Consider the following 13,409-nt stretch of genomic DNA (forward strand, 5'->3'; position numbering starts at 1 on the left):
TTTTATAATCAAAGCTAGAGTGATGTCTTAGCTAATTGAGTCCTGACGTTTGGACCCTCCAAGTGGGATTCGCAACATGTGTGATTTGCATTATAAATCTAAGCTAAAAGGTAAAAACATTATTTCGACATAAATTAAGACATGTTGGTCATGCATTAAGTTTGTTGTTATAAGTATATAGTTTGTTGTTTGTTATATTAAGTTGTTTTGCAATACATCTGTTTTATAATATAAGATGTTCTAGTACATTTTGTTATAATCCAGCTCTCCTAAATGTGTCAGAAGTAAAATTGATTGTTAGGGATGTTCCCTGAGTCTGGTTTCAACCTTTTACCCCCACTGATTTTTTTCCTGAACTAAGAGTCATAAGCCTTAAGTCAAATTCCAACTGAAAAGATAACGGATAAGCACACAAAGACATCACCGTTGTCTAAAGACCCCACCCTTGGTGGATAAATCTAGGGGTGTAAGAGCCAAAGAGTCAGACAAAGGAAGAAAAGAGCTGCAACAGCTTGATCCAGGTAACTTTGTCTCAGGATATCCTATGTAATAAATGGATTCACATCAACATCTGAGATTTTGACTACTAATTGAATGAACCCTGAGAATGGAGCAGGATTTAGCTCCAACACTACGCCAATGCGCCATAATAAAATCAACACTGCAATGTTGGAATCATGTACAGTGAAGAACTGCCACATTTTAAAGTCACTCAGTTAGCTTTCAGTATTTAACTGTGTTCACGAGGCCGTATGTGACACGCTGGCTCTGTCAGGTTCCCTGTGATTGGCCGCGAGCCCATTGTTATTATGCTAGCGGCTAGTGCTTATGTTTGGATCTAAAAAATAAAAAATTGATTGTTTTGTGAGACGACAAAAAAAAAAAAAAGTAGAAAAAGAGAGAGGCCTACCCCCCACCTCAGAAACAGTAGGTGAAAATAAAAGTGACGATGTAGGCCTGCCTGCTGTAGGCCCCGCAGCTGTAACGGGTAAGCGTAAAAGAGAGAAGACCCGAAAATATACAGACAATTACCTGAAGTTTGGGTTTACCTTCAAGCAGACAGATGACATTGAATTTCCAATGTGTGCAATTTGTTCTACTGTGCTGTCAAACGAGTCTATGAAGCCATCAAAGCTGCAGCGTCACTTGGAGACAACCCACAGCCACTTAAAAGACAGACCCGTTGAATACTTCAAAACTTGTCTCAAATCCCTCCAAGGCCAACAGACATTGATGAAAAAATCTGCCAAAGTTGGTGAGCTAGCTTTGAAATGCTCTTATCAAGTTGCTCTTCGGATTGCCCAAAAGAAACAGCCATACACACTTGGAGAGGATTTAATATTGCCTTCAGCAACTGACATGTGTAAAACAATGTATGGGAACGATAGTGACATTAATAAACTGTTCCATTGTCGAACACAACCATTGCTCGCCGTATTGACGAGATGGCATCAGATGTGAGGGTGCAACTGATAGAGAAGCTGAGATTGGCAGATGCATTTGCATTACAGCTGGATGAATCAACGGATGTGTCAAAGGACGCGCAGCTTCTGGCGTTTGTGCGCTTTGTGGATCAGAATGAAATGCAGGAGGAACTTTTGTTTTGTAAGCACCTTCCTGAGCGCACAACAAGTGCTGAAATCTTCAAAGTGATTGACGCTTTCTTCAGAGAAAATGACATTTCATGGGCAAAATGTGTTGCACTGTGCACCGACGGCGCAAGAGCCATGGCTGGATTAAAAAGTGGCCTAATCGCGCTTGTCAGGGATGTGGCTCCAGAGGTGATTTGGACGCACTGAATGTTGCACAGAGAGTCACTTGTCGCCAAGGACATGAGCGCTGAACTGTCTGATGTCATGGACTCGGTCGTGAAAGTTGTGAATATAGTCAAGAAGAGTTCTTTGCAAACACGACTCTTCTCTAATCTCTGCGCTGCTGAAGGAGAGGAGCACACTGGGCTACTGTACTATTCTGAGGTGCGCTGGCTTTCACGCGGAACAATGTTGGCACGTGTGTTAGAATTACGCACGTCTATTCGGGAGTTCTTACTTCTCCAAAAGCGCACAGAGCTGGCTGCACTTTTCAGCGAGAGTGTCTGGATCACCAAACTTGCATATCTTGCTGACATTTTCGCTGAGCTGAACAAACTTAACAGTTTTATGCAAGGTCGCAACACATATGCCTTTCAGCTGTATGACAGGATGGAAGGCTTAGTCAAAAATATCAAAAATGGAAGGAGGGTGTCGGGGAGGGAATATTTTCCCTGTTTCCATCAGTGGGTGAGCTGGGAGATTCTGCTGTGCTCTCGCCTCCCGTAACACACGCGATTCTTGCGCACTTGGAGACGCTCCATGTTCAATTTAGGAACTACTTTTCTGAGGCCGACTCCTGGCGCAGGGACAAGACATGGATACAGTTTCCATTCAGAGACAACACAGCAGACGGCGCAGTCCTGACGGTGACAGAGGAGGATCAGCTCATTGAACTGTCCACTGACAGCACGTTCAGAAACATATATGAAACTAAACCACTCACCCAGTTTAGGATATCTTGCCATAAAGACTTTCCACAACTGGCAGCAAGAGTAATGATGAGCCTGTTGCCCTTTGCTACAACATATCTTTGTGAAAGTGGATTTTCCTCACTCACCTACCTGAAAAACAAATACAGGTCAAGACTGCAGCCTGTGCCTGATATGACTCTCTGCCTTACAACCTCCATACGTCCAAGGTTAGACAAGTTGTGTGCTACTCATCAGGGTCAGACATCTCACTAATGTGGGAGTATGTATGCCATCCATAGATGGTTTGAGAATTCACTTCCCATACTACATGTATGTTTAAAATTAAAACATGAATCTGTCAGTTATGTTAATAGTTCAGTATTGTATGCTATATAACAGGTATGTTTATGCATGCCAGTGGCACTAACAAGCATCACTTATTTTCCTTTTCACATTTATGTTTTAAAAATGTCCATTTGAATAGCTTTTATGCATGATTACATGCAATTGACAGACATTGTTGATCTTGGCAGGTATCAGTTTATTGTGTTATGTTATGTTTATAAATGGCAGTGGCATGGTAGTTCTAAAAAGTAATGTTTCGTGTGTTGGACTTCTCCAAACTAAATTGAGTTGTGTTGAGTTATTTTGAAGGTACATCTATTATGATCCATATGTTTGGCAAATGTATTGTCATTTTGCTGTGACAGCTGTAACTTAAACAAGATCATGGACTTATTGTATTTAACAGATATAATGTGGGTTTATTTTTTTTCATTGGTTTTCAGACAGCAACAAAGGTCGACATAGAATTCGCATAAAAATAAGGCAACAGAAGACCACTTTGAAGGCCATAGTGGCAGAATACAACAGTCTCGTTCCACACGAGCAAGCGGTGTGCATGGATAGCGTTCTGGACACAGAACATCCCTGGCCTTGGCAAATTACACAGAGTGGTATGCATTTCATGTACCGTGCGTATTCTTTAGCAGTGAAAGCAGTATCATATCATTTACTTAAAAGGATGTCTATTTACAAAGTAAAAAATACTGATACTACACTGTAAAAATATTCACAAGTAAAATATTATTTCAGTATAATCAGTAAAGTATACTTAAAGCATTAAAAGTGGAAGTTGTCCAATAATTGTAGTGAAGTTAAACAGTAATATATTTTCCTCTGAGATGTAGTGCAGTAGAAGAAAAAAGTAGCATATAAAGAATGCCAGTACCTCAAATGTATACTTAAGCACAGTACTTTAGTAAATACACATTTCATCACTATTATTCTTACATTTAGGCGTTCCGGTGGACATATTTGCATTCAGACAAAGTATGCATATGTATGACAGAAATTATCTCTGAAGCTACATGCTATATACAGTGGTCTGAATGTTTCATATTGATGTATTACAGGCTCTGCTGATTTTAGCACAAAGAAAGAAGTCTTCAATAGGGTCATGGGTGTTTGAAGGCTTTAAGAGGAGAAAAAGATCCTTGTGAAAGAGATGAAGCAGCACTGGGAGTCTCTCAAAGCCCATGCCAGGGTCTTGTCTGAGTTGTCTCAGCATCAGAGTGAAGACACCATACAAAGTAAATTTATTTTACTTAATTACCTTTTTTTACTTAAAAGTACTTTAACTTTTTTTAATTTCCTGTGTTTCACAAAGTTATGTTTAAATTGTGAAAGACTTGTTCTTTACCTGGACAGTGACATATTTTATCCCTTCTTAAGGACATCTCAAAGAGAAAGCCACAAAGGGTCACACCTGCCTCATCCTCAGAAAGCAGTGGGAAATGAGAGAGCTGCAGCGGCATATAAGAAAACACTACCTGCATGTGCTGTCATCAGCAGATGACATAATGGAAACAATTGACAGTTCAGAGGAGTTTGACATAAGCTCTGAAGATTCAGAGTCTGATACAATGTATAACAGGAAGAAGATGTGGTGCTCATGATCACAGTGACACATGGTCACACACAGCATGTGGCTTTTAAAAAGTAACCAATTATGTGGTCATTGTCGGGATAAAGTTGGAGATGACAATTGTAGTTTTTTGTATTTGGTTGTGAAATGTTTCATCACTTATATAAGGTTTCATTTTTCTACTGGGTTGTGGGAAGTTCCTGGTTAAGGTTGTATTACATCTTTACAACACAAACCACTGTCCTTTACTTTCTTATCTTTGATTCATGTTCAGTTCAGAGTTCACAAAAGCACAATAAAACTACATTTCTGATTGAGTCCTTGAATGTTACTGCTGTTTTAGGTTAAACTTATTTTTTCTGAGCAATTCCCACATGTGTTCAGAGTACATGAATTCAGTATATGGCAAGAGGAGAGATTCAGAGGAAGGACTAGTGACATGGGATTTTCAGCTTCAAGTTTTCAATTACAGGAACAGTGTTTTAATGCAATTATTAGTATAACATCCAACTTTACACAGGTTGAATGATTTAGCAAACCACATTTCATAGTGATAAACTGTATATCAGATGAACTAGCCCACTCTTTCATCCCATCTATTAATCAGCCCAACTTCTTTTATCAACCAGATAGACATGTGTGTACACATCAGTGTTTATATAGGCTTAATCAACTAGCAAATACTAGTAAATATACAGACAAATAATCGTAGAGTAAAAACTACAATAATTCCTCTGAAGTGTATTGGTGTAAAAACATTTATGTAACATGTAACATGTAAAGAAAAGACTCAAGTAAAGTAAAAGTATCTCAAATTTGTACTTAATCACAGTACTTGACTAAAATCACTTAATTACATTCCACCACTGGCGACACTGACACAGAGACATATGCAAAGCACCCGATAGATTAAAATGACTATAATTAAGATTATGACCACATAATATATAGGCGACATGGGCCAAGTGAGTGCCCTGCCGTGGGGGTATGGGATGTGGGCATGTCCATGGCAAGGGGACCATTGTGTCATAATCTGCCTATGGGTAAAAAAAAGGTCTACACTAGACCCGAATCCCAAGTTATGAATGTGATTAGGAAAAACATCAATACCTTGAAGATTTTTACCAAAAAAAACAAGCAAATAATCCAAAGATTTGAGTTCATCCAGGCTGGAGTCTCAAATGGTCTCAGAAACTACAACTGAAAGAGGCTGGCGCCAAACAAAGATGAGAATTAAACTTTATCCTAGAGCAAAATTAAAGACATTTTTGGAAAGGCCTTGACCTAGTGAGTAATATATGTCAGTGTGAAGATTATAAGTGGCACCTGCTGTGAAAATTGACCTCTGAACCTTGACCTCAGTGCCTATTGGAAGGCTTGTCATTCAGCAACAAAACAGGCTACAGACATGAGACCAACTGTTATAGAAAGCTCTTGACTTCAGCTTTGTGACTATATTCATATAAATATAGTCACCAAGTGGGGGCACTGTCAAGTATGATGAAAATGAAATTTCAGCAATTTAACAATTGCATATTTAAAATCTGATCACATAAATGCATTTCCCAGCCCTTTAAATCTACCAGTATACTCCTAATTTAATATTTACAACTTCAATTTTAAGGAAATGTACCATTAAAGAAAAAACTACAATTCCCTTGTACCAGCCATGCAGCTTCATACAAATTAGCACCATATTTGTAGTTCTTCCGGTTTGCAAAGTATTGTTGAGAATAGGGTATAAGAGATATCTAATGAATATATCAAACATTTTGTGCAGCCGAATTAGTAATTACACTCCATCTAGATGATTGATGTTAAAGAAAAGTAAAGATGTCGGCTTATGTCAGATATTCTTATTGTTATTCTATAAATGTGGATTTGGGTTAGCTAATTCTTCCGGTTTGCAAAGTAGGGTTGTAAAATAGGGTCGTAATTTCATACATCTAATGAATATAACAAACATTTAGTGCAGCTGAATTACAAATTACACTTCATCTAGATGATTGATGTTAAGAAAAAGTAAAGATGATTCTTTCAGATAGAAATAAATACTGTTTCTTAAGTTTTTTTGATTTAAAGTGCAAGCGACAGGAAGTGACGTCATTCACTGCGTCTTGTTCGTGGTATTTGGTAACGCGGGTACTGTCCTTGCGCGGAGAAGCACAGGTTTAGAAAATCTGTTGTAGAAGTAAAAGGAGGCAGGTAAGAAACACAGTTAATGTCTTGAGTATGTACCTAAAAATGTAAACTATAAAACAATATACTTTTTTAGAGATGCAGCAATATTACTTTTGTACAGGTATAACACATTAAAAATGTTCAATGTAACATCAGTTTTGGTTAGCTAATGCATACTATGTTATAGGATGCACATTACTATGCACATTATGCTGGTCAATGGGAATTGTAACTTAGTTCTTTTTATGTGTCACACTTTTATTTGCTTTTCCATTCATCTTGCTCTCAAAGTCATGACGAAGCCCAAAGCAAGAAGCTGCCCCAATTGTGGAGCAAGCAACACTGCAAATCGGAAGACCTGTGCAAGCTGCTTTGTTTGCCTCCTGAAAAAAAAGTCATTCAAAGAAAAAGAAACGGCAGTGAGGACAGGCAACTGGGGTCAGAACACCCTAACTTTTTACATTTTCCATACATTTTACCCAAAGGCGAATATCCCTAACTTTTTGTGAGTAGTGTATGTACCATACTAGGTTAATACCAGGCATCTGAAAAACCAATCTTGTCATTTGTTGTTTTATGATACCCAATTGATATAAACTAATATTGTGCTATATGCAATGATCTTACACTTGTTTGCATTCATTCTTTGTTTTCAGTGGCAAAACTTGGGAAGACACCTGGGAGCCTGCCAGCAATTTTATAGACTCCATTTAATGTTTTTGTTTGTGTGTCTTTAAGACACCTGTATGTTGAATGTTGTTGACCATTGATATAAACTGTATGAGTAAAATAAAAGATTTGTTCATTTGTTTTATTTCAGTTCAGTTTCAGTTTGCCTTTTTCATTGCATTTTGAATGTTTCTTTTACACACTCCTCCACATCTCCTTTAGTGTTTTTAATAAGAAAGTCATATATATAATGTTATACTACAAGCAATAAAAAAGGGATGTGTAAAAACATCAGTATGTACAGAATCAAGGGCATATATGCAGGAGTATATGCAGTCAGTGTTTGAGTGAAGAAGACTAATAAATATGCCCATGAATATTTTGTAGCATCATCCTAAATTACACCAGTATTGCAATTACTGTCCGTGATGTGCCATGTTAATTAAACCGGAATACAACATTAGACCCGTATTTCTCGAATTGTTAAATGATACGGTAGGCAGCCACCAAGGGGGCAGCGGGATGTTTTCTCTTCACTCTTGGGGAGTTGTCTTTTCGTCCACAAAAAATTTCTATGACAGAAAAAAACGCATTATAATCTGCGCCAATTCTATGAAGCGTTACACACTTCACCTTTCCCAAATGGGCGTGGTGTCCTTGCCCCTAATCTCCAAACTTCATTCAAGAGTTGTGAACGTCATGTAGATGGATGAAAGCAGATTGTGTTGTACCACAGACTAATTCAAAAGGTGATTTAAGTTTTAGTTCACTTTTTAGAGATCTATTTGGTGAATCCAGCAATTCAGCACCATAGACAGTTCAGCACGGTCAAATCTCGCGATAGTGTATTTCTGCTGGGACAGAGACACGTCTCGAACAGTTAATTTTCTCCTAATTTGTCTGAAAAACACAATTTCAGGGTCCAAATCTTCAGAAAATTTGTGTGCTGTGAAAAATGAGTCAAACTTTTACTTCAGTGACAGAAAGAAATCGCTCATAATCAGCTGGCGTTCATTTCTCCCAATAGTGTCAACACAATCAGGATGCCACAGGCCTCCTAAAGGGGAGTGGCAGTGACGTTAAATATTCATATTTAACATATTCACATTCATATTTCATATTTAATTCCATTTAAAGGCACTGGCAGTGACTAAACCAACGTGACACAAATACAGGAAATGACTCTAAAAGCTTTCAGTCCACCCGTAAACGTGTTGTTGCTAACTTGACAGTGCCACGGTCTCATATCAATCGAACATTCCTGCGCGTCGAAAAGTGACGCTAGAAGGTTCCTAGAGCGTTACTTCTTGAAGCGTAGGGCCACTGACCAAGCGGCAGTTTTTGACGCATCGGGAATGAGAACGTGTTGCAGAGCGCACCCAACCCAGAGCTCCTTTGCTCTGTTGACTCTGATCCAAAAGCTACACGGAGGTCAAAGTTGCAAAGCTGCTGTGTGGGTCTCGCCTAGGCAGTGTGGAGGTATTGCCGGTAGTGGAGCCGCCAGATTCTCGGTACAACTGACAGATGGCTGTTGACTGGTTTATGCCTATCCACCAGTTTCTGGAGTAAGCTAATGTAAAAAAGAATGTGGGTGAAACTTCCCGTGAGACGGCAGTAGTAGCATTCCAACGGTTGTGTGTGTGCTAATAAGCAAAGAGGCTAAGTATATTTGAGGTGTTTTCGTATAATTTTCTATTATTGTAAAGTTGTTGAGATGTTGTTAAGGAGCTCAGGGACAGCATTTGCTGTTTGGGGATGTACAAACAACCAGAACAAAATAAGTCAGTGGCTTAAATGTATGTGTTATGAACACAAACCAAAGTCCCTGCTACAGTGTCCCTGCCAACGATGGTACAGTTGGCAGGGACAACAGTTTCCATCGCCTTACACAAGAAGATGAATCAAAACGAACATGGCGTAAGAACTTAAACCTGAAAAAGCCCCCCAACCATCACTTTGTGTGCACGTTTCACTTCATCGACAAGAAGCTAACACAGGATAACACATACCCAACGCTTTTTCCGGTTACGAGGATGCCACCAGAGAAGAGACGCTGACCAAGGACTCGACATGTCCCAGGTAGATCCACTAGCTTGTTAGTTTTCTTTAAACAGTTTTATACAGTTATTTTTTTTTCAATTCCTAAACTGTTCTTGAAATGCTTAAATGAATAAAAGAAAAACTGTGGTGGCGATGCTGGTAGACAGATGGCCTGATATTTTTACCTAGCACAGGTAAGTTTCACAGGAGTTTTATCCTGCACGTTGCACACTGTAGCAGGTGCCAATTTTGTTTTGTTCAATTTAGTTAACATTTACAGAATATCTATTTTGAGATCATAAACACGGTCTATGAGTCTAGATGTTGCTAAACCAAGTCTCAGAACAGCAACAAATAAGGCACAGACACGTTAAAGGTCCCATGACATGGTGCTCTTTGGATGCTTTTATTCAGACCTTAGTGTTCCCCTAATACTGTATCTGAAGTCACTTTCCCAAAATGCAGCTTTGGTGCAGAATTACAACGACTAGAGCCGGTCCCACAATGAACTTTCCTTAATATGTGTCTTTCTGAGTCTGTGGCTTTTGAGGAGGAGCGGGGGGTGGGGGGGCAAGGTGGAGGCTGGGGGTGTGGCCTTGACTAACTGCCGTTTGAAAGCCATGATGTCTCTCTCTCATTGGTGAGCCAAATTCTCTGGGCGGGCAAAGCAGAGAAAGGGGAGGTAACCTTGCCCCTTATGATCCACATCGGCCCATCTGAGCTTTCATTTTCTCAAAGGTGGAGTAGGATACCCAGGGCTCGGTTTGCACCTATCACCATTTCTTGCCACTGGGGGACCATAGGCAGTTTGGGGGAATGAATATAACTGTTAAAAAAATCTCATATATGAAATTTTCATGCCATGGGACCTTTTAATGATTCAAAAGTAGTAACAATCCTTATGTACTTACCATATGCCTGAACTGCTACTACTGCAGTTCAAAATCTCATGTCGTAACATAAAAAAATAAAATAAAAAATGTAATTAATGTATTCCTTGCAGATAAGCCTGATGTGATGGAGGTTTCTATGGAGCCAGGTCCGACTTCACAGACATTACAGGATGCCCAAACACAGTGGTCAGACCCAGAAATAGAGAACCACACCTACTCCAAAGGACCTACTATCGCATGGTGGTGTGACAACTGCACCATCCCCTGAGAGGTTGCTGCCTGTTGCAGATTTTGCATTGAAAGATGATACAGACTGTTGTACACAAGTATTCCGCTACTTGCATTTTAAACACTTGTGTCTTGCTTGCAACGTTGCTTGCAAATCATCAGCATTGCCAACATTGGACCAAATCCTGTTGACATTGATGAAGCTTAGACAGAACTTTGTTATAGCAGATTTAGCAAAATGCTTTAAAATGTCAACTGGTCAAGTCAGTAAAACACAGAAATACTGGATAGATTTGATTCCTGTACACACCCAGGATCTCATTTCATGGCTGCCTCGTGAAACACTAAAGGCCACTTTTCCACAGGTTTTTATTGACTGCACAGAACGTGTCCTTCAGAGGGCTAAAAATCTAGACTTCTGAATTTAACCTTACCGTCACTACTATGCCGGCAATACTGTCAAGTATCTAGTAGCAACTGCTCCATCTGGAATTGTCACGTACATTTCAGAAGCATATGGTGGCATATTTAGCAATAGATTAATCAGACACAACTCTGGGTTTCTCAACCTTTTGCGTGCTGGAGATGAGGTGATGGGAGACCATGGATTCACTATCAGGGATTTGCTGGAGGAACGGAATGTTTGTTTGATCATAAAAGCCTTTACGCATAAGAAAAGTCAGCTCACAAATGAGCAGGTCACTCGCACAAGGCTAATGTCTCCATTCACATTGAGCAAGCTGACAGGCGTTTAAGTATACAGTTTATTTCAAGCAAACTGTTTTGGTTGGGTTCCGGCTAGCCGTGAGTAGTTGTTTTGTTTACTATTTTTCTATCTGAGTTTTATGTTGGACTGCCTGTTTTTCCATGCAGTTTTTTTTACTTCACTCTCCCTCCTGCTGAAGCCAGCTGACCATGCATACCTGAGTTTCACCCACAATCACCCGCCTCTTACACCTGCCTTCCATCTCCATTCAACAACAGTATATCAACCCCGGCTCTTCAACCCATCTTTGCGTCATCGTTGCTCCAGTCACATTGGTGAAATCTCTACAAGCTTTTGTTCTCTCAAGTGTTCTATGGTTAACATTGACATACCTTTTTTTGTTTCTCCCACACAGTTATCACCTCCTCTACTGTTTTCCGTCTCCGGTCAGCTGGCTTCTCCCCTCGGTCCCCCTCCCACGGCACTTGCTTCTGCCTGTCTCTGTCTCCACTCCCTGCTCCAGTGTCTTCTTCTCGGCTCCACGCTCCTGGTTTTCCCACACTTTCACAGAGTATACTCAACCTCGAGACTCCCCAAGCTACCCTTCTCTTTGTCTCTGTCCCTGGCGTCTGCCTCCCCACTTCCCCTCACCTTTCAGTCAATAAATCTGTTTGCATTTCTTAGAGCCTTGCATTTTAGTTTTTTTCTGTTTTTAGCGTAACACACATAGACACAATAACAGATTTCAATAACTCTCTATGGTTTTTAAAAAGTTCTGGGGAGGTTGATCATTTTTGTATTGAATTTATTGATGGGCCTGGATATATGTGGCTCAGTCTTTGATGCTTAAAATGAATGTGCTTAACCTTCCTCAGACCTACATTCTTCTTTACACCAGAAATTGACTTTCTTTGCACATCAGTGCTTGCCATCCCTGTCTTGCCCTGCCTCACTGCATATCCAACCTTTCCAATTTCACAATTTTGATGTCAGATTCACTGTGTTCCCTTGGAAGGAATAACTGCACATGGGTAGGCACTTGTAATTACATTTTGATAACTCTGTGTAGGCAGAACCAGTTGTTTTCGTTTTTCTTGCTACTGACAAACATCCAAATTTCCAAACAACAGAGCTATGTGTTTAAATCGACGAATTCTTTTTTAACTTCTCTTTTGAAAACGGTGAATTCTCAAGGGATGTTACAATAGCCTTGATTTTCTTACTCTTAAAAAAAGATAAGGATCCTACAGAGGGTTCTAGCTATCAACCCCTGAGAAAATTAGTGAACTCCAACCCAACAGGATTCAAAAAACGAGACTAGCAGCAAATAATGATAGGGGCCTTCTCCCTATTGTTGATGCAGCGGAGGACAGTAAGACCCCAATGTCACTTCTTTCTCTTGACGCAATGAAAGCATTTGACAGGCTTGAGAGGCCATTTTTATGTTCAGTCTTAGAGGTGATGGGCTTTGGTAAAACTTTCATTGGTATAGTCAAGTCTTAACCCCCCAATCTCTTGCGCCAGGGTTTGCCCTTGAGTCCTGCATTATTTTTCATTTCTCTAGAGCCGCCAATCAGTTATGGTGTCACCGATTTGCATTTGCATTTGTAATATTTGTCTCTCAATATTTGCGGACAATGTTTTTTCTTTTTTTTCTTCTCGGCCTCTCCCTCACCTTCTACCCTTATGGGAGTCATCTCTGCTAACATCCCCGTTGTTAAGCAAGTTAAATATTTGGGCATTGAGGTTTTCCTCTGCTTAAACGAGATTATTAAATATAATCATCTCTTGCTCTGAAAAGCTTTTTGAAAGATATGGAAAAGTGGATAAGTCTCCCCATGTCGATTCAAGCCCAGTTCAATGGTTAAAATGAATGTTTTACCCAGGGTAAATTTTGTGAGCTCTATGCTGCCTCTCTCCCCTCCTGCCGGCTATCGGCGTAAATTACAATCAATGGTATCTAAATTTATCTGGATAGGCAAGTGCCTGCGACTTAAGATGTCCGCTCTACAGAGGAGGAAAGAGCATGGTAGCCTTTCAGTTCCCAACTTTAAACATTATTTCTCTTCCTTCTGATCCTCACTTGGTTGAACCCAGATGTGTCTGTTTGCTGGCTAACCTTAGAAAGTGCTATGACAGAACCTTGGTCACTCCATGACATTCTTTTTTTCCAATGTTTCTAACAAACAGTTACATCTACTCTCTGGCCTCATTATCTCTAATCTTATAAAAACTTGGAGAATAGCTGAAACATACAGCAAT

The 13,409-nt window shown here is 39.8% G+C and overlaps 1 protein-coding gene and 1 long non-coding RNA gene across 2 annotated transcripts in view; one reads left to right on the forward strand and one right to left on the reverse strand.

The window, feature by feature from the left end:
- The window catches only part of kcnk10a (potassium channel, subfamily K, member 10a), a 101,077-nt gene that overhangs the window by 73,959 nt on the left and 13,709 nt on the right, over nucleotides 1–13,409 (reverse strand). The gene's annotated exons all lie outside the window — the stretch shown is intronic.
- Nucleotides 9,189–10,674, forward strand: LOC117961627. The gene is made up of 2 exons (XR_004660453.1): nucleotides 9,189–9,359; nucleotides 10,324–10,674. It is a non-coding gene; the product is annotated as an uncharacterized LOC117961627 (long non-coding RNA).

This window comes from Etheostoma cragini, chromosome 18 (assembly GCF_013103735.1).
Source record: "Etheostoma cragini isolate CJK2018 chromosome 18, CSU_Ecrag_1.0, whole genome shotgun sequence".
In the NCBI taxonomy this organism is placed as follows: Eukaryota; Metazoa; Chordata; class Actinopteri; order Perciformes; family Percidae; genus Etheostoma; species Etheostoma cragini.